Below are 21,739 nucleotides of genomic sequence, written 5' to 3'. Positions count from 1 at the left end.
GGAGACTATCTTGAGAAGAAAGCTTGGTTGGCAGGAGAAGTTGGCCCAAGGTGTCTGTTTCCAGGCTGTTTAATGCTTTAAAAACTGATGAGTAGAAATTCATGCCCAGTCAGTAGCAGTCAATATGTTAGCAACTGCATGTTATATTCTGTCTCTGTCTGTCAACTGATAGGGATGAATTTCCCAGCATATATTTTGCCCATTGAGACATCACAAATGTTTTGTAACAAAGTTAGACACGAGCAATGAAGTTAGTATTATTTGAATAGAGGGGTCACCAGTTTTATGATGTTTTTTGTTGAAAATATATTATAATGACAGGGAAAGATTAGATTGTTGTGGAGAAAGTTTACATAGGTCGGAAAAACATCGTGCCTGTACTGTGCTATAATTCTATGTTCTGTATTCCATAAGCAGAAAGAAAATGACCAATTATTAGGATACTATTAATTATACTGAAAACAAACATCTGGGCTATATCGTTGAATGCTGTTTAAACTTTAAAACTTAGAAGTGTGGCTGCAAAACACTTCCTCATTGTTGAAGTTAAGGACTAGAGTCAGAAATATAAAATAAATTAGGGGAGTTATCAAACAGATTGTCAATTTGCTAAAACACATTTTACGCATCATACAAGATCAAGTTCTATCCCAAGGAGATTGTAGCAAGGACATCACAGAAGACAATTATCAGTAATAGACACCTGGAAAGCAAACTACAAAAGATTGATGAAATATCAATCAATTGGTGCTCACTTCAGTATTGTCAGTTGTTAGCTTGGAAAATTACTCCTCTTGCATCCGCCTCATGTACTGCAATTTCTTGAAAATACTAAGCATTCTTAGTTGCCACATTTTTGCTATCTACATTAAATGGATTCCAATTTGCCTTAATCCAAATGACTGCTTAGTATAATGTGTCTGAATACCTTGTCACTGCATTATATGCTGTATAGACATCCCCCTTCATTTAGTGGTGGCAATTGCGCCTCTCAAACATAAAGTTCAGCACAAAGTTTAGGTTAAAAGTTTCCACGGCTGGAACAATTTAATCAAAATCTAAATTTGAGACGGTGATATCAACAAAAATAATCCCAAGTTACAGGAATTCGTCTCCGGTATTTGATTCAGCCACTTGCATCACTTGACAAAGTGATTCCTGTGCTAAATTAGTCTAGTTTATTACATTTTGTAATTTATTATCATCTAGTAATACATTTAGAAATACATTTCTGAATTAAAACCAATACATGTTAATAATACTGCCTCTCCTTTCAGTCGGAATGAACGTAAAATAAGTTTTTAACCTTATACTGATTAACCTTTACAATACACAAGAAACACCGAGCTACCTACCTGTTCGATGTATGAGATTACTGTTTGATGTACAAGAATATAAGCATCTTAACCAAGATAATTAATAGCAGATCTGAAGGTTACATGAAAAGATCATTGAGAGATGTCTAATTATGCTCAACGATGGAAGTAAAATAGGAAAAAAATGGAGTTTGAAAATAAGTTTCGGCCACATACGGAGAGTTGGGTTTGATGTCAGCTTCTTTGCTGTCTGTGGCTAAAGTATAGGGCTTGACAGAGGATCAAGTGTGGGAAGTTGGAAGTTGTGTCAGAACTCCCATTTGTGGGAGGAGTTCAGTCAGCAAACTGTTTGTATTTAAGGGACAGCATTGTTGGTGATGTATAGCTCTCCTCCTCTCAGCCAATTTCACTTGCACTTCAATCTGGAATGTGAATCTACCTCACAGGCAAAGTCATTATTTGAGGAAGAGAAGGAATGTTTAAGCAGAAGCTGCCTGCTTGAATACTCTGCACTCCCTTCAAAGCGTCTTTTGACTATTTTTATGGGAATGGGAGTGATAGCAGGGAGATAATTTTAAATTGCACATTGTGGGAGAGTGATCCCAGTTATATCACCCAAGCAACATGGTCCTTAGCTGTAAGATTTTACAATAAAATTAGTCTGCACTAAAACACCCCAGGGAGGTGAACTAAAATATTTAATTGTAACATGCATCAGCATGTGCTATACCACTCTCCATCAACCATTCCTGTCCCCTCCTCCCATATAACAGCTAAAATCATAAAGTAATTAATAAGGTCTTATCTGTAAGGCCAATAGCTGTTTATGGCAGTGGAATGCAAGTAGTCATTACTATGCAATGTACACCATGGAATGATTCCAGACGCCACATGAATTACAAAGACTGATTGCATAAACTAGGCTTGGATTTATGAGGACACATCTGAGGTAAGCCATGCAGAAATGAGAACCATTTTTATTGTGCCTTTAATTTTGCAAAAATATCAAAGGTGCTTCAAAGGAAGGAAGGTTGGCAATTTTAAAAAAACTAACTCTGGGAAGATAATGGGACAGGCAATCAAAGATGTAGCCATTAAGGAGCATTTTACATGAGGAGAGCTATTGAGGCTGAAATGTTGAAAGGAATTCCTGAGCTTGGGGCATTGGTAGCTGAAGCCATGACCACCAGTGGCAGTGCAATTAAATTCAGAAAATGGCTGGTATTGGAAGCACACAGAAGTCTCAGAGAGCTGTATAGCTGGAGGATTTTACAAAGGTGAAGAGGGTAAGACCTTGGAGACATTCAAAACCAAGGATTAGCATTTTAAAACTGAGGGCAGCACAGTTGGCGTAGCGTTTAGTACAATGCCTTTATAGCACCTAAGGAGTTGGTACGATCTCCCTGTGTCTGTGTGGCTTTTCTTCAGGGGTTCCTGTTTTTTTACACCATTCAAAACGTATTGGGGGTGTAGGTTAGTGGGGTGTAAATTGGGTGGCACGGACTTGTGGGCCAAAATGGCCTGTTACCGTGATGTATGTCTAAAATTTAAATTGAACTAAAGCTGATATAGGTTTACAGATGGACTATGGTCTCAGCTCAAAGATGGAGCTTCGGCGAAGGAGAACAGGGAGGCAACAACTACAATTTGGAGGGTCAGAGATCGTGACAGATGGAGAGACATGATCGCCTGTGCCGAATGGCAAGGCACCTGAATAATGATAATGAGGTAGCTTAGCAAGCACAGTGATGCGTGAAAACCAAAATGATAGGGGATGCATAAACAGAGTTGATGGAATGAAGATGCTCTCAGAGACTGTAGGAAGTTGCAGAAATAGAAAAGGGTGAGGCCATGAATGATTTTTACACAAGAATAAGAATTTTAAATCTGAATCTTTGCTAATTGTGATTTCTCTACAAGGAATTTTTCTATAATTTGATTTTTGTAAAACGAAACCAACATGCCATGACCCTTTATATTTGCCTTAAAAAAATGACTTAAATTGCTGGTTTAATATATCAGGAAGTTATCTTTCCTATCGCAGTAGATATTTTGTCTCAACACCTTTTTCCTGGTGTGAGAGTAGTCAACACTAAAGGACATCTGTACAATACAAGGGAAGAAAGTTTAGGGGAAACATCAGGGATTTTTTTTTTTAAACACAAAGAAAAGTGGGTGTTTGGAATGTAATGCCAGGGGTGGTGGTGAAGGGTGGGACAATAGGGACATTTAAAAGACTCAAGCACATGGATACAGGAAAAATAGAGGGTTATGGGTATGAGGTAGGGAAGGTTTAGTTGTTGAGTAGGGTTGGCAGAATATCGTGGGCTGAAGAGTCTATGTTGTAATGTTCTATGTTATGTTCATTGTTATTCTCTGATAAGGCACCCCTTTTCCATTATTCTACCCTCCAGTGTGACTATTGGCTTGTGAATTTAATATTTTTTTTAATGTTAGTCTTAACAGCATATGTAAATTTGCCAGGGACCCTTCATTTTATAACATTTTGTGAAGTCTCTGTAACTAATGTTAAAGGGGTGGGTTTTCAATCACTACTTTGCTTGGGATATGTCCAATTCTTATCATGTTACTTTAAATAGTGCAAAAGAAAATGTTCATTTCTCAAGATTAGCAAGTGATCTGTAAATCATTATGTAGAACAGATTTGGATGTGGTGACAGATTTCAGAACCTTGAAATCAAGCTCAAATTTATTATCATCTGACTATCCACATACAATCATTCTCTGAAAGAGCGATTCTGTGGACCATGGTGCACACACATTACCCAGCACATATTGCTCCATGTATACATAAAGGGTCTGTGGACCATGGTGCACACACATTACCCAGCACATATTGCTCCATGTATACATAAAGGGTCTGTGGACCATGGTGCACACACATTACCCAGCACATATTGCTCTATGAATACATAAAGGGTCTGTGGACCACGGTGCGCACACATTACCCAGCACATATTGCTCTATGTATACATAAAGGGGGTGTGTGTGTGTGTGTGTGTGTGTGTGTTTTTTAAAATCAATCTCACAACATGTGGGAAGCTATTTCCAATACCTCGAGCCAGTCTCCAACCATCTGCAGCCAACGTGGGTCACCAACAACCCGTTGTGTGTGTGTTCCTCAGCCGGAGAGCCCCTCACTGGTCTGCTGCCATGGACACTGTTCCGTGAGTTGTCTCCTCTGCTTCTTCTCAAACTGGGCGATTGGGGGGAGGTGGGGGGAGGGTGGTCTCACTGTTTTCTGGAGCCCTGCACCAGTCCTCTAGTTCCCCGAAGTCTGAAACCCCTCATGGCTGCAGCTGATCATAGGCACCGCCATCTTAGGTCCAGATCCAACAGTCACAGGATTTTAAATAAAACCACCTTTAACAGGCTTTTTAAAGGTAGTACAGAGTTCAGCATTCGGACCCTGCAGGGGAGCACTGTGTCTCTGCTCCTGGCTCTTTGCGGGTCTGCACCAGTAGCAATGTCAGCAGTCGGAACCAGACTGGGGTTTGAATCCCACTCTGCAAGAGGAACTTGTACGTTCTCTCCTCATGTCTGTGTGGGTTTTCTCCTGGGGCTCCAGTTTCCTCCCACCTTTCAAAAAGAAACGTACCAGGTTATAAGTAAATTGGGTGGCGCGAACTTATAGGTCTGAATTTGCCTGTTACAGTGCAGTATGTATAATTTTTTTTTTTAATTAAAATTTTTAATTCAGAACCATTTTATTCATTGTCTTTTTTGACAACAATATTTCTGTCAAACGTTACTAACTTCTCCACACATTAAGTTATTCCAGAAATATTCTCCTGCGCATTTAGATATCAAATGAAGGCAGAGAAACATCTAAAGACATTCTTTGAACATCAAAATTTAACTAATCCTCCATTGTCAGTTGCTTTTAATGCTACAGGCCAAAATTATCATAGAGATTAGCAGTTTGATTTGGGATATTAGCCGCATATTGTATCGAGGTGCATGCCCACTTTACTTAAACTGCAGCAGGGGTGCATTGCTAATTTTTTAGGCCCTGGAGCTCACCAAAAATTATGACAAGGAGGTCTTGCTAGATCTGGCCTTGGCGGCCACTGTGTTGTATATATTGTTGTCTAATTGAGAGCATTGTATAATTTAATAATATGATGAAGTATTGCACTCACTCGATTTTAACACTACAAAGAATTTGACTATAACTTACACTAATCACAGTAACTATAGATCCCACGTTACTTAAATTGTATTCATTGGAAACATACAAAGTCTTTAACTTAGCAACTCATAGTCTTTGAGATTGAGTGAATGAAGTCTGTAAGTCACTGCACCTAGTCTTCTAAATGTTCTGGAGGGTATCCCCCTTTCCAGGAACACTGAACCTGAGCACGACCCCTCAACTTTTCCAGACTCCCTGTAGAACGTAACTCCATGTATCTGACATCACACACACATGACTCACACATGCACGTTTCCATAGCACTCCTCATTCCCCACTCCAACACCTGGTGCAGCGGATTGCACCCCTGCACAGCAGTAACGTCCATTGTAGAGATAATTGGGATTCTCTTTAGAGTTTTATAAACAATCTAAAAAATCAAAACCTCTTCTTTAAACAACATTATAACAAAATAAATTCTTGTATCCAATTAAATTGCTTTTCCCAGGCTGTTACTGGCTGAAAGCATTTTAGAGAAGAAGAGAGATCAAAGCAAACACACCAGTCCCATAGGAACATTCAATCATTGTATAGGTCAAATAGAAAAAGGAGAAGTGTGAAATGATCTGGACAGAAGTGTGTTAATGATGTATGCATGAGTGATTGTGTGTCAATGCAAACCTGTGCCTTTGGGAAAGAATTACCCAAAGTAACCCTCCTGTGTTCTCTGCTTATTACAAAAAGGTCAACAGAATCAGGATAATTAACATTCCAGGAAGTCTTTCTCTGGCCAGGTGTTTGGTTGGATAGAGAACACAAAATCTTTGTCAATAAAAGAAACAAGGCAGGTGGAGAGTTATGGAGATAGATGTGGATGTTAATTTCGAAGAGCTCCTTATTGTAACTTAGAATAATAGTTTTGAAAAAATTCCAGTCTTATAACCAGAAAGTCAGTGAGTTTGACCCTACTTCTCATGTTCTTTTTGTCAGTGATAAACTAGGGTGACTATGTCCTCCTTTGGAATGGCCACCCTATCATGGACTAAACATAATTAATAAACACGAGCAGTCCAGGGCACAAGGAATAGACAACTCAGTTCCATTTGTGCTTGTTTTTTACTGTTATTTTTTGCGAAGATTTAGAAAGGGTTGACAATTCTTCAACCAGTACACAATGGCATTCTGCAAGTATACATATTACTGGCAATACCTAGGACATAATTGCATAGGAAGGAGTGCAAAGGAGCATCACCAGGATATTGCCTGGATCAGAGAACTTTAGTTCTAGGGGAATGATTGATAGGTCAGGCTTTTCAAATGAGGCAGCGGGGTGACTTGAATTATTACAGACAAAGACCGGATAGAGAGAATCTTTCTTCAGTGGTATGGATACCTCAATCAAAAAGGCATAGGTTCAAGATGAGAAGAAATTTTAAAGGGGATCAACGAGAACACTTTATTTTACATAGAGAGGTATTGATGTTTGGATCATGCATTGTGGACTACAGAAGGCAGTCAGGAGAACACGACCCAGTCCTCATCGAGGGCTAAGTCGTGAAGAAGGTCAAGAACTTCAAATTTCTGGGAGTCAACATCTCTGAGGATCTGGAATGGAGCCTCTATGTTGATGCAATCACAAAGAAGGCTCACCAGTAGCTCTACTTTGTGAGGTGTCTGTGGAGATTCAGTATGTCACCGAAAACTCTTGAAAACTTCAACAGGTGTACTGTAAAGAGCATTCTGGCTGGTTGCATCATGCTTGGTGATAGGGAGGCACTAACTCTCAGGACAAGAATAAATTCCAGAGGGTTGTTACCTCAGCCTGTGACATAATAGGCACCAGACTCAACTCCATCAAGGTCATTGGTCATTGCCAACTGTGTCTTAAAAAAGCAGCTCTATCCTCAAAGACCCCCAACACCCAGGACACACCCTCTTCTCTCAATGACATAAGGACAGCTTCTTCCCCACTGCCATCAGGTTCCTGAATAATCAATGAACCAAAGACACTGCCTTACTTTTCGTGCATTTTTATTTTTTTCTAGTAATGTTGTAAGATGGTTATAATATGAATGTTTACTCTATGATGTTGCTGCAAAACACCGAGTATCATGACTTGTTCAGGACAATAAATTCTGATACTGATGCCACCAAAAGAGCCGAAGGAACCAGATAAAATCCCTTAGTTTAAGACACATTTAGACAATCACTTGCATAGGTAAGCCATGCTATAAATGGACCTAATGCAGAAAAATATGATTGGTATAGATGGGCAAAATGGTCACATGCCTTTGCTGTATTACTGTGATTCTGAGATAACGTACCTTGTCATTGGTCAGAAGTTCAGTAATGGTTGCACAATTTCTAAGCTGTATCAGCAACAATATCAGTACTGTTGGTCCTCATTCCACAACCACAGAATGAAGAGGGTGATAATTCTGTGGAATTTGTTGCCGCAGGTGGCTGTGGAGGCCTGGTCATTGGGTGTATTTAAGGCAGAGATTGATAGGTTCTTGATTAGTGAGGGCATCAAATGTTATACGGAAAAGGCCGGGAAATGGGGTTGAGTGGGAAAATGAATCAGCTCATGATTAAATGTCAGGTCAGACTTGAACTGAATAGCCTGTTTCTGCTCCTTTTTTCTTATGGTCTTAAACTCTTACTGTGAATACAGAAACAGTTTGCCAATGGGTGAAGATTTCATGGTTGCTTCATTACCTGACACCCTAACAGAAGTTGAGGTAAAGGTGGCCCCTTAATTTGCACGCCTATCATCCACTGAATTAGCATCAACTTGCATATATGTTGCATACTGACTGATGCCATGCTGGATACCCTACCATTACAATGAGCGAGCATGCCATGAACTCAGAGGTCCTCATTGTGTTCTACAAGTGCATGGGCACTTCAAGTAAATATTTTGCCTTTCAAATCAATCTCATTATTCACCAAAAAATGTTTGAATTTCTACCACAGAAAGTGGTGTTTTAGAGAGGGAAGGGATTTGAGAGTGAGTGGGTAGATGGGTGAAGCTAGAACTATGAAAAAATTCTAATACGACAATATGACAGTAAGAAATTAAAAACAAGTGTTTCATTCTTTAGTAAAAACACAATGCTGGAGAAACCTTTGTTTTTTGCAGGTGTAGCAACTATTTAAAATTGTATAACCCAAAGTTGTAATGATTTTCTTAATCAGGTGTAATTCCAACCAAATGTTAAATTCTTTTGTGCACCTGGTAAATAATTGGCATGTTATTAGGGCCTGTTTTTTTAGAAACCTTTTTAGATTAATTCTGCACCTGAGGGGACAAGTGATAAATTTTCACAATAAGCGTTCTCCAGGAGTTGCTGGTTCTTTAACGCTTCAAGCTACAAAAACTCAAGGTGCTCAGTTTATTTTATTACTGAAGAATCATAGTAAAAAATCTTTTTTACCTGTGTTCATTGCACTGTGCGATATTTGTGTCGAGACTGGAGAATTCTTATCAAGTTCTGCCAAGCACAGCACACCTCAGCTTCAGGCGAAAGCCATTTTTTGCTTCCAGATGACAATCTAAAGAGAAATGATTGGAATGCCTCAGCTGCAGGAAAGTTGTTTTAAACCCACCAAGTATGATTGTGAAGTGTTGCAGCCTGCCTCAATAGTGAGTTTCTGTCATATGGGATCTTTCAACCCAATACAGTAAAACCTCTGGTATCCAACACCCATGGGGGTTTGTATTTTCCGGTTGCTTGAGACTCACTCCTACAATGCCTAGCTAATACACTTGCATTAAGAATAAAGTTTAAAAGACAAAAAGACTATACTGTACTTACACTGAACAAACTTCACTTGCATGAAAATATAAACTTTAAAGCATTTTACTTTATTTTCAGTCACATTCTTTGAAAACATTTGACTGTCACTGCATCTACAGGTTCCTCCCCCCCCCCCCACCGTTCATGGAGCCACCTGACCACCTGAAAGATGAACAATTAACATCACAGATAATTAACTCCCTCCTCCCCCAAGTTTACAGATAAAGCCTCAGACCTGGACAACTTTTACAATGTAGGGATAAGGAGACACTAAGCAAGTCACAGCAATGGCGAGTGGAATCAACCAGCTCTTCATCCTGGGTGATACCACTGCTGTTTCACACAACTTCATTCAAACAGTTGCTAAGAGCAAAGCATGACCAAGGCACTCCACTGGCTGATTATTTGCTCACATCTTCTCCAAAGGTTTAAGTGTAACTTCAGAGAACATTTACTTTTACAAATATAAACTTATGTATTTTATCTATTATTTTATTCTTATTTATTTTAATTATTAAAATGTACTTCCATTGATTTTTTTTGCCAGTTGCTTAATTCCAGAAACTAGGGGTTTTACTATATATATTAGGCCAGAGCAGGACTCTTGCTGATCATTTTATTCAGATATCACACAGATTAGTGGAAATATAGAAGTTCATTTCAGTTCGTTATTTGGGACAGATTGTTCATAGTCTGTTTTGTACTTTATTACTTGAAGCTAATAACTGAAATGGGGAATTTTTCTAAGGAATAACCTCACCTCAATGAGCATAAAAATTCTTTAACATTAACAGCTTATTTTATGGCAGTACCCATACTTGAAAGTTAATACCAAGCCTCTGTCCACTCTTAACAGTTCATTCCAGGTTTTAATTTTTCTCTATGTAAAAAAGCTTTTTCTTCTGTCATTTTTGATAATAGAAAAACCATGAAGGTAGAGTTCTTTTTGATACAGCCAGAGACATTTATGATCAATTCTGTAGCATTAGAAGCCCCACCCAAACTCATACTTCTGTATCTTCTGAAGGGGTACCTTTGAATGATTGGGTTAGACAATGACACTGATTAATTCTTTTGCCTTATATCAGTAAGCAATGCAAGATGAAAGAGATAATTTCAAAGCTTGGAAATATTATTCAAGCCCACAATCATAACTCAGACTGTTTTAAACAGGGAGCTAACCCATCATGAGTAGTAATGTATCCACATCTTGACCCTAATTTTCAGTAAGCTAGAATGTGGGGCTAAACACACAGCAAGGTCATGGACCTGGACTCAAGCCATTCCTGTCTCAGTTCCAGACTAGTTTACTGGTTCATATTCCAGCCATTCTATTGCTCTACAATCCCCTTTCTCCACTCAGGCATATTGCTTTGCATTTAAGATAGAAAAGACAAAAAGAAATATTCAGCTTGGAATTGGGGTATTCAATGCATTTAGACACAATGGAAAGCCAATCCAGATCGCCCATCATCTCCCCATGGCCCTGCATATTTTGTTCCTTTCAGCTACTTATCCAGGTCCTTTCTGATTGGCACATCTGTCTGCACACTCAATACAATCCACTCTCAACAGTTCAATCCAGGTTTTAATTTCTATGTAAAAAAAAAGCTTTTCCTTCTGTCATTTCTGTTTCTGTCATCAATTACTTGCCTTTTATATCCTCTGGTTCTGCCACTGGGAAAGTTGGAATGTTCAATTTACTATGAATATTAAGAATTTAATATTCTACTCAGCTTTTAATTAAAGTGGCTTGTCATAGATGAATCATCAGCTGAGGAGATCAGACCATTTCTTGCAAAGTTTATAAATTACTGAAGTCCTTGGGCTTTTACAGCATAACTTCTTTCAAGGTAATAAATATTATGAATGAAATTCGTATGGTAAATTTACCTTTTATCAAATTCCACAGACAGTAACAGAAAAAATGCAGATAAAGAATGAGGGTGGGGGTGGGGTAGATCCAAGATGGCGGTAGAGGGGGCAGTAGTTGGTTTTTTGAGGACCCCAGACAGTTTAATATAAGGAATTCCCCCATAAAATTAATAAAATACCACAAGAAGTTAAAAAAAAATGATAAAGAAGACAAAAAACATTGGTTTCAGAAAAAATGAGAAAATAAAGAGCAGAAGGATCACCCAACCACGAAGCCGACAGCACTGGAGTCGGGGTCGCAACATTACATCCCCTGTCAGGCTGAGAACTCCCCTGGAGTGGTAGGAAAGGGCAGCCCTAGCGGGGCTGACCTGAGAGGAGGTTGGTGGGGAGCTGCAAGTGAGGTGGCAGGAATGCGGTCTGGAATGCTGTCGGGTGTGGACAACAGGGAAGCCTGGATGTGAGGGAGTCGGCCTGAGGAGACGATAGTAGTGGTAGTGAAGGATGGGGGAAATGCAACATTGTGACCGCAGTCGGGATGAGAACTCCCCTGGAGCAGTAAGAGAGGGCAGCCCTAGTGGGGTTGACTCGAGAGGGGGTCAGTGGGGGAGCTGTGAGTGAGGCAATGGGAGTGTGGTCTGGAGCGCTGTTGGTTGCAGACATTGAGGAGGCCTGTATGCGAGGGAGACGGCCTGAGGCTGCGACAGCAGTGGCAGTTTTCGAAAGGGGATCTCGACGGGCTAAAAAAAAAGAAACTCACTGGGTAAGGTTGTCTCACTGGGGATGGAGAGGAGGCTGCTCGTGGAGCTTTGTCGGGAAGTCGAGTCATCGGGCCAGGCGGGAAGCAGGAGTGGTGAGGCTGAAGAGGCCTCGGGCATGCAGGGTGGGAAGAGAGGCTGGACGACTCAATGTCGGAGACTGAGGTGGATGAGGAGAAAGATAGTAAATAGTGAAGAACATGAAAAAAAAGGAGGGACATAATTGGTGGCAGATCAGGGGGTGATCAAGGACAGGATAGATAACTTGACAGAAAGGGTGACAGAAGCAGAGGAGAGAATTGAGAGGGTGGAAGAAAGGATGGATGAGAGAGAATGAAATGGATGTTTGGTTGAGGGAGAGAGAGAGACTGAGGGAAAAGATAGATACTTTAGAAAATTGCAGCAGGAGAAGCAATATCAAGATTGTGGGGGTGAAGGAGGGGATGGAAGGGACGGTGGGGTTCTTTAAAAAGTGGATCCTGAAGGTGCTAGGGATGGAAAAAATTGGGGGAAGATTTGAAATTAGAGGGAGCCAACCAGTCTCTTGACCCCCCCCCCCCCCACCCCCCCCCCTCACCCCCCCCCTCACCCCCCACCCCCAACCCTTGCTCTTTCCTGGTTAGATTCCTTTGCTAACATGAGAGAGAGCAAGTTTTACAGGCAGCAGCTTTTGGAGCAAAGGAAAGGAGAGGTTCTGGTGATACACGAGAGAGTAAATTTTTTTCTACCCAGACATTGGTGTGGCACTCTTAAGGCACAAGAGGGAACTTGATTTAGTAAAAATAAATTTTAGGTGATTCTAAAGGTAACAGGGGCAGGAGGGGAGAAGTTTTTTTTTTTAAGAACCCAGGTGATGTAATGTACTATGTAAAAATCCTGCCAACATCTTAGGACTAAATATAAATAAGGGGATAAAAGGGAATTAATGGAAGGAGTGTGTGTGTGTGTATATATAATATGTACACAATATAAATATAGTAGGAAATGTGTTTGTTATGTTATTGCTTAAATGTGATAGTTCAAGTTAAATGAGGAATTATATGGGGAACTTACTTGTTCCCTCCCTTCTTTCTTCAAAGGAAACATTTGGGATCAATGAAGTGGGACGAGGTGCAGACAGCATGCTCTTGTTTTTTTTTTTGTCCCTTACCCCTTTTTATTTAAGTACATGGGTTTTTTCCAGTTTTTTGCAAGGGTTGTTGACAGGATTTGTGTTTTTTTTTTGTTTTCTTTGTATAATTTATATAATTTTATTCTTTGTTGTATTGGGGTAGGGGAGGGAGGGGAAAAACGGACTTGGTATGATATACATAAGTGTTGTAAGAAAGTGTATTGTTGCCTGAATTTATAGGAGTCTTTGAAAATCAAAAATAAAATACTCCAAAAAAAAAAGTATATGTAGTATCAAAGCTTAATCCAACTCCTAGCAGGTGAGAGTTTTCTGCTCTGGCAAGTGCAGCAAATTGGCTCAGAAGCTTGAGGAGCATAAAAGCTCACAGTCATCGAGAAAAGTCTACAATTCAACCATCATAACATTTATATGTCTTCTAAGTTAGCAAAATAAAATGTTATCCCTAAATATTCCAAGGAATATTTGTTACATTTTGAACTGTCAGTAATCATTTCCCTGTTTGTTTCTTGCTACTTTATGTCTGTGCTACCTGTGTACTGACATAACATTTAAAGTTATACCTGCAGGACAATAACAGGCCTTTCACCCCCAATTAACCTCCAGTCTCCAGAGAACAGTACAGCACAGAAGCAGGTCCTTTGGCCCTTAGAGTCTGTGCTGAACTATTATTTGGCCCATTCCCACTGACCTGCAACCAGTCCATAGCCCACCATACCCGTCCCATCCACATACCCATCCAAATTCTTCAATATTAAAATTGACTCCTCATTCACCATCACCCAGCAGCTCATTCCACATACCCTCTACTCTCTGAACAAATTTCTTCCAATTTTCCCTCTCAACTTTCCCATTTCACTCTTATACCAAATCTTCTGGTTTGTCTCTGAGTGGATAACGCTGACCTATGTTTACTGTCTATCCACCTCATAATTTTAAATATCTCTATCAAATCTCACTCATTCTTCTACCCTCCAGGGAATAAAGTCTTAACCTGTTAAACCTTTCCTTGGAACTGATTTCCTGAAGTCCGAGCAACATCCTAGTGAATTTTCTCTTTCTTTTTTTTTTTTAAAAACTTTATTTAAAATTTTATGACATGAATAAAATAAAAATTACATTTAAATAAATAATAAAAAATAAGATAATAAAAATTAGAATACTACATCATTAAACTACACAAATTAACCCCCCAATAATTATAACACAACATTAATCGTCTAATTTAAAATTAGTCTAACCCTCCCCCAAAATAAAGAGTGAAGATTTAATTAACAATGTTGTAAATAAAATAGAAAAAACCCCACTTACAAAAAAAAGGATAAAACTTAACAACAAAAAAAATTACTAACAACAAAAAAAATATCAATACTAAAATAATACCCTTAAACATATATTTAAATCAAACATAATACATGTATTTAACAAATGAAATCCACTTTAAAACTAAGTTCAAATATTAAAATCATATATCAACCACATATCTGTTATAAAAAAATCATAATTAATAATACATAAATACAGAATTTCCATTAATACCAAGTTTCCTTTATAATTCATTGAGAGAACAAAAACATCCCTTAGAAAAACAATCAGATAAACTTTTTATTCCCTTCCCCTCGCCTTATATAAAAAAAGAAAAAAAAAGTTCAAACTCTTATAAAATTCTCCATATTCTTCATTTATAACATCTTCAAAATTCTCCATCGAAATTAACTTAATTTTATTAAACTCTTCTCCCTCAATGTATTTGTACTTGATTTTCTTCTTTTTCTTCTTATCACCTTTCCCCTCATCTTCCTCTTCATCTAATTCAACATCCTCAATTTTTGACTTATTATCTTCTGTGACATCATCCTCTTAAAAAAGAGAGAAAAAAGAGAACCCCCCCCAAAAAAAGAGAAAAAAAACCTCCTAATTCCCTCTCAATTACAATCAGAAAACAGAGTTAAAAAAACTTATTTATTTAAAAAATAATAATAAAAAAAACCTTCACTTCTTAACCCAAAAATTAAAAAGAAAAAAAAAACAGGTCGGAGGTCACGACTACCTCCTCCTGTTTAAACTGCCCAAAGCGGTAACTCCCCCAAAATATTGGGTGTGAGATAACTCACAGGTAGCTGATGACTTCTGGAAACTAGTGCCCACCCAGTTCCCCCTCCCAACTCCCATTTCATTAAACTATCATCATTATTTAAACTATTTAAACTCTTCTCAAAAAAAAAGATAAAAGATTTATTTTTTTTAAATCAAAGTTACCACTTCGGTCACCATTGCTTCCATTTCTTTTAAAAATCTGGATCCCACCTTACATCTCTACTCTCTTTAGAGACCTTGAAGGACTACATCGTTCCTGAAACTGCATGATTGGTAGAGACTGAGCAAAGTCCATAGCCTCTTTAGGATTGTCAAAGAACTTTGGCTGATTTCCATCCTGAAAAATCTTCAGTACCGCAGGATACCTGAATGTTGCCTTATGTCTTTTTTCCCACAACCGTTCTTTCACAGAATTAAATTCGCGTCGTTGAAACATAATTTCTTGACTCAAATCTTGATAGAAGAAAACAGGATTATTCTGAACCATCAAAGGAGATCTATTTTGCTGGGCATTTCTAATAGCCGTACGTAAAATTGTCTCTCTGTCACAATAGTTTAAACAACGGATCAGAACAGGTCTTGGATTCTGTCCTGAAAAAGATTTTCTTCTTAAAACTCTATGAGCACGTTCCAGTATTAAACCTTCAGGGAATTTATCCTGTCCTAACACTCGTGGAATCCATTGAGTAAAAATTTTTCTTGAATCTGGTCCTTCTATGCCTTCTGGCAAACCAACAATTTTCACGTTGTTCCGTCTAGATTGATTCTCCAAATAATCAACCTTTTTTGCTAAATTTTTATTTTGGATCTACAATGTTTCAATTATTCTATTTTCATCTTGCAGTTGATCCTGTACATCGACTAAACCTTGATCACACATTTCAAATCTTTTAATGGTTTCAAGCTTAAAAGCTCCATTAATGGCTTCCGCCATCGCATTAATCTTGGAAATAAAAGGGTTCACAAAATTAGCTAAGTGACTCAATACAGAATATATCTTATCTTCAAGATCCTTAACAGACATTTCAACAGAAGTAGATTCAGGCATAATGGGGTCTTGCTGTTCCTTAGAGACCACGGGATCTTCTGTCCCTTCCCTTAATTTAGTATTTTTTCTAGCAGTTTGACTTCGTATAAAAATCCCTCTCAAAGTCCCCCCAGCAATGCAGGAGACTGAAGATCAGGGTTATCTTTAAGCCAAATCTCTTTAATCATCTTCACTGAATTGATGTCTGGAAAAACCATTGTAATTGAAGGTGCATTTTGCAGCGCCACCACTGTAGCAGTCGAATGACAGCTCTTTAACTCTCCAGCTGGTGGCGCCCCAGCTGATTCAAGTCAAAGTCTCAGTAACAGCACTCACAGTGGCCGTTGTGTGAAATACTGGCACCCGGTCAGCTCTGTTCTGAAAGCTGCTGAGTGCGACCTTCAGAGAGCCTTACCGGTTTAAAACGGAGTTTCAATGCCGAATTCTGTACGTCTTCTTCTGGATCCATTCTACGTTAAGTCCTGGCTTCTTGTAAACAAGTAGGCTCAGATAATTTCGGAAAATGTAGTTTTTTAACAGTCTGTTGATCTTTTCTTTTACCTTTTTTTGCATATAAACCATTAGGTATTAATCCAGCACCTCTTATTATTTATAAACTTTTAAAAGAACTTTAACGGGCACTTAAAGACAAAACAATAAATCAGAGTCAGGAGAGGTCTGGAAGGCACGTCTGTTCCCTACGCCATCTTGCCACGCCCCCTTCTCTTTCAATCTTATTGATATCTTCCCTGTCATTAGATGATCACAACTGCACACAAAACTCCAATTTTGGCTTCACCGTAAACTCCACACTTTGAAACTCAGTACTTTGATATATGAAGGCCAATACGACAAAAACTCTCTTTACAACTCTATCCACCTGTGACAGCACTTTCCCAGTTCCCTCTGTTCTACTGCACTCTTCAGTGCCCGACCATTCACCGTCTTTTCATGGTTTGTCCTTCAAAACGCAACACCACAGCTGTTCATGTTAAATTCCATCTGCTGTTTATTCCAGCTGGTCCAGATCCCTCTGCAAGCTTTGCAAACCTTCCTTGTTGTCCACAACGCTTCTGATTTGAGTATTGTCTGCAAACTTGCTGATCCAATCACCACATTGTTTTCCAGATTGTAGATCTAGATGACAAACTATGCTGGTCCCAGCACCGATCCTTGCAGCACACCACTAGTCACAGGCCTCCAGTCTGAGAAGTAATCGTCCACGGCCACTCACTGGCTTCTCCCACACAGCCAATGTTTTTGAATATTTTAATACGAGATTTCACATCCAAAGTACAGAGTACCTATGGATAGATGTTAAAATTCTCAAAGATACACTACACTTAAAATCACCAATGCCTGAAGAGAGCGCACGAAATCAGTGAACCGGTGCGGACTCGAAAGGCCAACATGGCCTGTTTACGCTCCATAAATGGTTATATGGTTATAGCCTCTCCAGCAACATGAACTCAGCCAAAACTCAATGTTTTTATTCTAACCAGCATTGTCGTGTTCACCCAACACCATAGTGTTTGAAGATCCCCAACATCTAGACCCAAAAGGCATCAAGAAGTTTGTGGAAGTATGGGGATTGGAATAGAGGATCAAGCATCAAATGGTTTATAACTGCTCTTATTTTTCTTTGGTTCTACAAATCCAGTAATACCGTAAACATCCTAGTATCCACTGCTTGAGTTTGCATGTTGCGGGCATTGGAGAACTCATCTATGGGGGTGCCAATTTTAAACTTTTGTATTTTTTATCTATTTATTTTCCATGATTTTTTTCCTGGTTGCTTGATTCCGCTGGTTGCTTGAATAATGGGATTTTACTGTAATTTGATTTTAAATAATTACCCCCGTTTTCAGATTCATTATTGACCTACCTTTGATTTCTATTCCAGCCACACAATTCTTCAAAGACAACTGTACTTCTTCATTTCTACCCTTGAGCAGTCTTACTTGCTCCATCACTGGCTGGTGACAGCAGCCTTGACCACAGGATTTCTTTCCTGAGCTCGCCCTGATACTCTCTCCTTGAAAACTCTCCTTCACAAATGTCCTGAAATATTCCTCATATTCCTTTGCCATTTTAATTATGTCAAAGATTAATATCTCCAAAATGACACAGGAATAATTTGGTTGCTAAAAGAAATTGGAGGGATTACTGATAGCAACTATTTACTGGGGAATAGGAGAAATCTCTCAGGATTTCATCCATTCCTAGACTATACTGGTAAAAAGGTTAAATTACTTTCACCCATCTATGAGAGGGAATAACCTGAAAATGAATGTGCAACTGTATTAGATCAAATATATTAAACTCAACACTATCATCTTTTATATGATGTTGAAAAACATTGACTTGGTAAGTGGCTGGAATAGCAGGGTATAAAAGTGAATCAAGTGCCCTGGAAAACAGTTCTCTCGACAGCTTGACATCCAATTACACGAACATTGAATGTTCAAATTTTAGGTAACCCATACCTCTCTCTGTTTCCACTGTTTCCATCTTTTACCTGATTCCATTTTAACTTTCCGGTCTAACCTTTCTCTCCCCCCCCATGTAAGTTTCTCCCCTTACCTCTCTTCCATCTTTCTCACCTTCCTCTGTCCAGTGTCCTATCACCTCAGTGTCTCCCTTGCCCCTCACTCCCTCCTCCCTTTTATATGTTTAATATCTCCCCATACCACTTTGATTTCAATAATGTTTTCTGACCAAAAGATTGACTGCCCATTTCTCTTCATACCCCTGCTGAGTCCCTCCAGTTTGCTCAAGGTTCCAGCAACTGCAGTTATTGTGATACTTTGAAACTCTGTTTCAGAACGGATTAAATAAATTGAGAATATGCATTAGCAGACTTCAGGGAGTCAGGTGGCACAGTTAGCATTGGGGCGACACTGTTAATGTCATGGTTAGCCCAATGCTATTGCAGTGCCAATGACCTAGGTTTGAATGCAGCGCTATTATAGAGTTTGTATGTTCTCTTCGTGTCTGCGTGGGTTTCCTCCTGATGCTCTGGTTTTGTCTCATCTCTTCAAAACATACGGGGGTTGGAGGTTGATTGGGGTATTTGGATGGCGCAGGCTCATGAGCTGTAAAGGCCCGTTACCGTGCTGTATGTTTAAATTATTTTTAAATTAAATGTCAAGAACTCTTGTGCTTTTCTAGAAATAGAAACCATGTGTTGGTATTTTCCAGTTTAGTAATCGGATAGGGATAGAATTTGGGAAGCAGGAGTAGAGAAAAAATATGTACTGAACATCATCCGAAGATCCTACATCACCAGCCACAATAAAATTAACAACTTGAAAATTGTGAGTTGATACATACTGAAATAGAAAATCCTTGTTTTTCCAGAATCATGATTAAATAGTGTAGAGTCACAACAAATGCAATTATTGGCAAGTCAATTAACACCTTTCACAAACGATTGACAATCTACAGATAAATACGAATGGCATTAATTAACTACTTCAAAGCTTGATAATTGTTTCGATGCAAGTTAGTCAACATCCTCTGCATAGGTCAACAAGGGCAGAATCCACAAACAGCTGATACAGAGATGAGTGTATTCTGTGATCCACCAAGGTCACAGTGATACATGCTTTCAGTATTTTGAAACTATTATATAAGATGCTCGATCTCTAAAGGGGCTCTCTTTCTCTTCTTGGTAGAGGTGCCAGACTAGTGACATCTCTTTGTGTGCCTTTACAGGCAAACAAAAGTAAACATATTTTAAGAAAGTAAGCATGACAAACATGACAGGGGCGGCACAGTTAGCGCAACACTGTTATACAGCACTAGCAACTCAAAGGTTTGAATCCGGTGCTGTCTCTAAGGAGTTTATATGTTCTCCCTGTGTTTACGTGGGTTTCCTCCCCCCTTCAAAATAAACTGGGGTTGTAGGTTAATTGGTATATTTGGGTGGTATGGGCTTGTGGGCAAAAAGGGCCTGTTACAATGCTGTAAGTAGGTCTAAATTTAAATTTAAAATAAAGGAACCCTAAATCTTAGAATAAGCCCAAAGGTGATTATGATATAGTCCAATCTAAATCTGAAGATATTTATTGTATTCATGATCTGTAACCTTGTCTGAAACAATTGGAATAATTCTAACGATGTCAGGCTAGGTAACACTGGTAGAGATTCGAGTTGGGTTGTGCAGTGGACAGCAAGGAAGGCTCTCAAAACTTGCTAAAGGATCTGGAAAAATTGGGCTGTAAATGGCAGATGAAATTTAATGCAGACAAATGTGAGTGTTGTATTTTGGGAGGACGGACCATGGTAGAACTTACAAAATAAAAGGTAGGGAACTGCAGAGTACAGATCAGAGGGATCTGGGAATGCAGATACATAATTCCTTGAAAATGGCTTCATGGATAGATAGGCTTGTAAAGAAAGCTTTTGGGACATTGGCCTTTAAATCAAAGTATTGAATACAGGAGTTGAGATGTAATGTTGAAGTTGTATAAGATATAGATAAGACCAAATTTGAAGTATTGTGTGCTTGATTTATTGTTTTTGTAATAACTGCAGAATATGCTGTTAAATTAGCTCTAGGTACCTGTTGTATACCTCCAACTCCAATGTTCTATATCCTGACTTATCCTGTTGAAGCCTCCTGTGGGACATAAGGGGATAACGTAGATTTAAAACCAAAGCATCAAACTAAAGATCTTCCAACAAGGAAGAGTGATTATTTTGAAACAGATCATGTGTAGGAGGCAAAAGAATCAAGCAAGAGGTAACTGATGTAATAGGTGGACTGCAGGTTCTTCCATGCATGGAGAGTAATGGGCTTTTTGCCCTCATCCAGACCCATCTTTTTCACCTCCTGGTATTGCTGCAATTGAGAGCAAAAGATAAGGAAAGACCATTAGTATAAAGATAAATTTCAAATAAGGCAATTGTGCTGTGGGGGCCCTTAAAGAGGACTATTTGTCCCACCCAACATTCTGCCATTCTTCTCCTTAAAGCAATTTCTTTTCAATCATTCTCAAAGAAATCTAAAGCCAATGAGGTAGTATTAACTGGAAAACATAATTTACACATGGAATGATCCTGTGAATCGAATGATGCTAGTGGTCAAATAAATATTTTTCAGTGTTGATCAATGTAAAAACAAAATTGACCAGGTCATCAGCGACAATTCTAAAGTTGTTTTTAAAGTAACGGTTGGAAAATCTTTCGGCAGGAAGAAGGAGGAAATTAAAACTTACATTTTCATTGTGACTATACCAGCCTCAACTCATTCCAAAGTACTTGAGAGGCAATATTAAAATAGACAAAAAACATCAATCAGTAACTATTGGTCGGGGGGTGAGGGGAAGTGGGGGTTGTGGAAACAACATAAGAGATAAAGATTCAGGAATGGGCAGTTTGATTTAACCCTTTGAACTCTGTGTCCCTGTTTTCAGGTCATTTACTCCATTTTCCGGGACTGGTTTTATATCTAACCGCAAGCTGGTTTGTTCTAGTGTTCATACTGTAGTTTACTATAGCTAAAAGGGCTAAGATCAGAGAAATTGACCGACAATTTGAGTGAGGTTTTGAAATGAAGTACTGTACATTCGATTACTTA

The 21,739-nt window shown here is 38.9% G+C and overlaps 1 protein-coding gene across 1 annotated transcript in view; it reads right to left on the bottom strand.

Annotated features, from left to right (window-relative positions):
- The window catches only part of col7a1l (collagen type VII alpha 1-like), a 208,364-nt gene that overhangs the window by 176,132 nt on the left and 10,493 nt on the right, over positions 1–21,739 (bottom strand). The window contains exons 3-5 of the mRNA XM_069907699.1: positions 20,723–21,001; positions 8,907–9,024; positions 4,393–4,916 (exon numbers count right to left, since the gene is read on the bottom strand). The gene's annotated coding sequence lies outside the window, so the exon portion shown is untranslated. The remainder of the gene's footprint in view (positions 1–4,392; positions 4,917–8,906; positions 9,025–20,722; positions 21,002–21,739) is intronic.

Source organism: Narcine bancroftii, chromosome 13 (assembly GCF_036971445.1).
Source record: "Narcine bancroftii isolate sNarBan1 chromosome 13, sNarBan1.hap1, whole genome shotgun sequence".
In the NCBI taxonomy this organism is placed as follows: Eukaryota; Metazoa; Chordata; class Chondrichthyes; order Torpediniformes; family Narcinidae; genus Narcine; species Narcine bancroftii.
The sequence above is the reverse complement of the archived record's forward strand: the minus strand, read 5'-3'. Positions and strand labels throughout refer to the sequence as shown.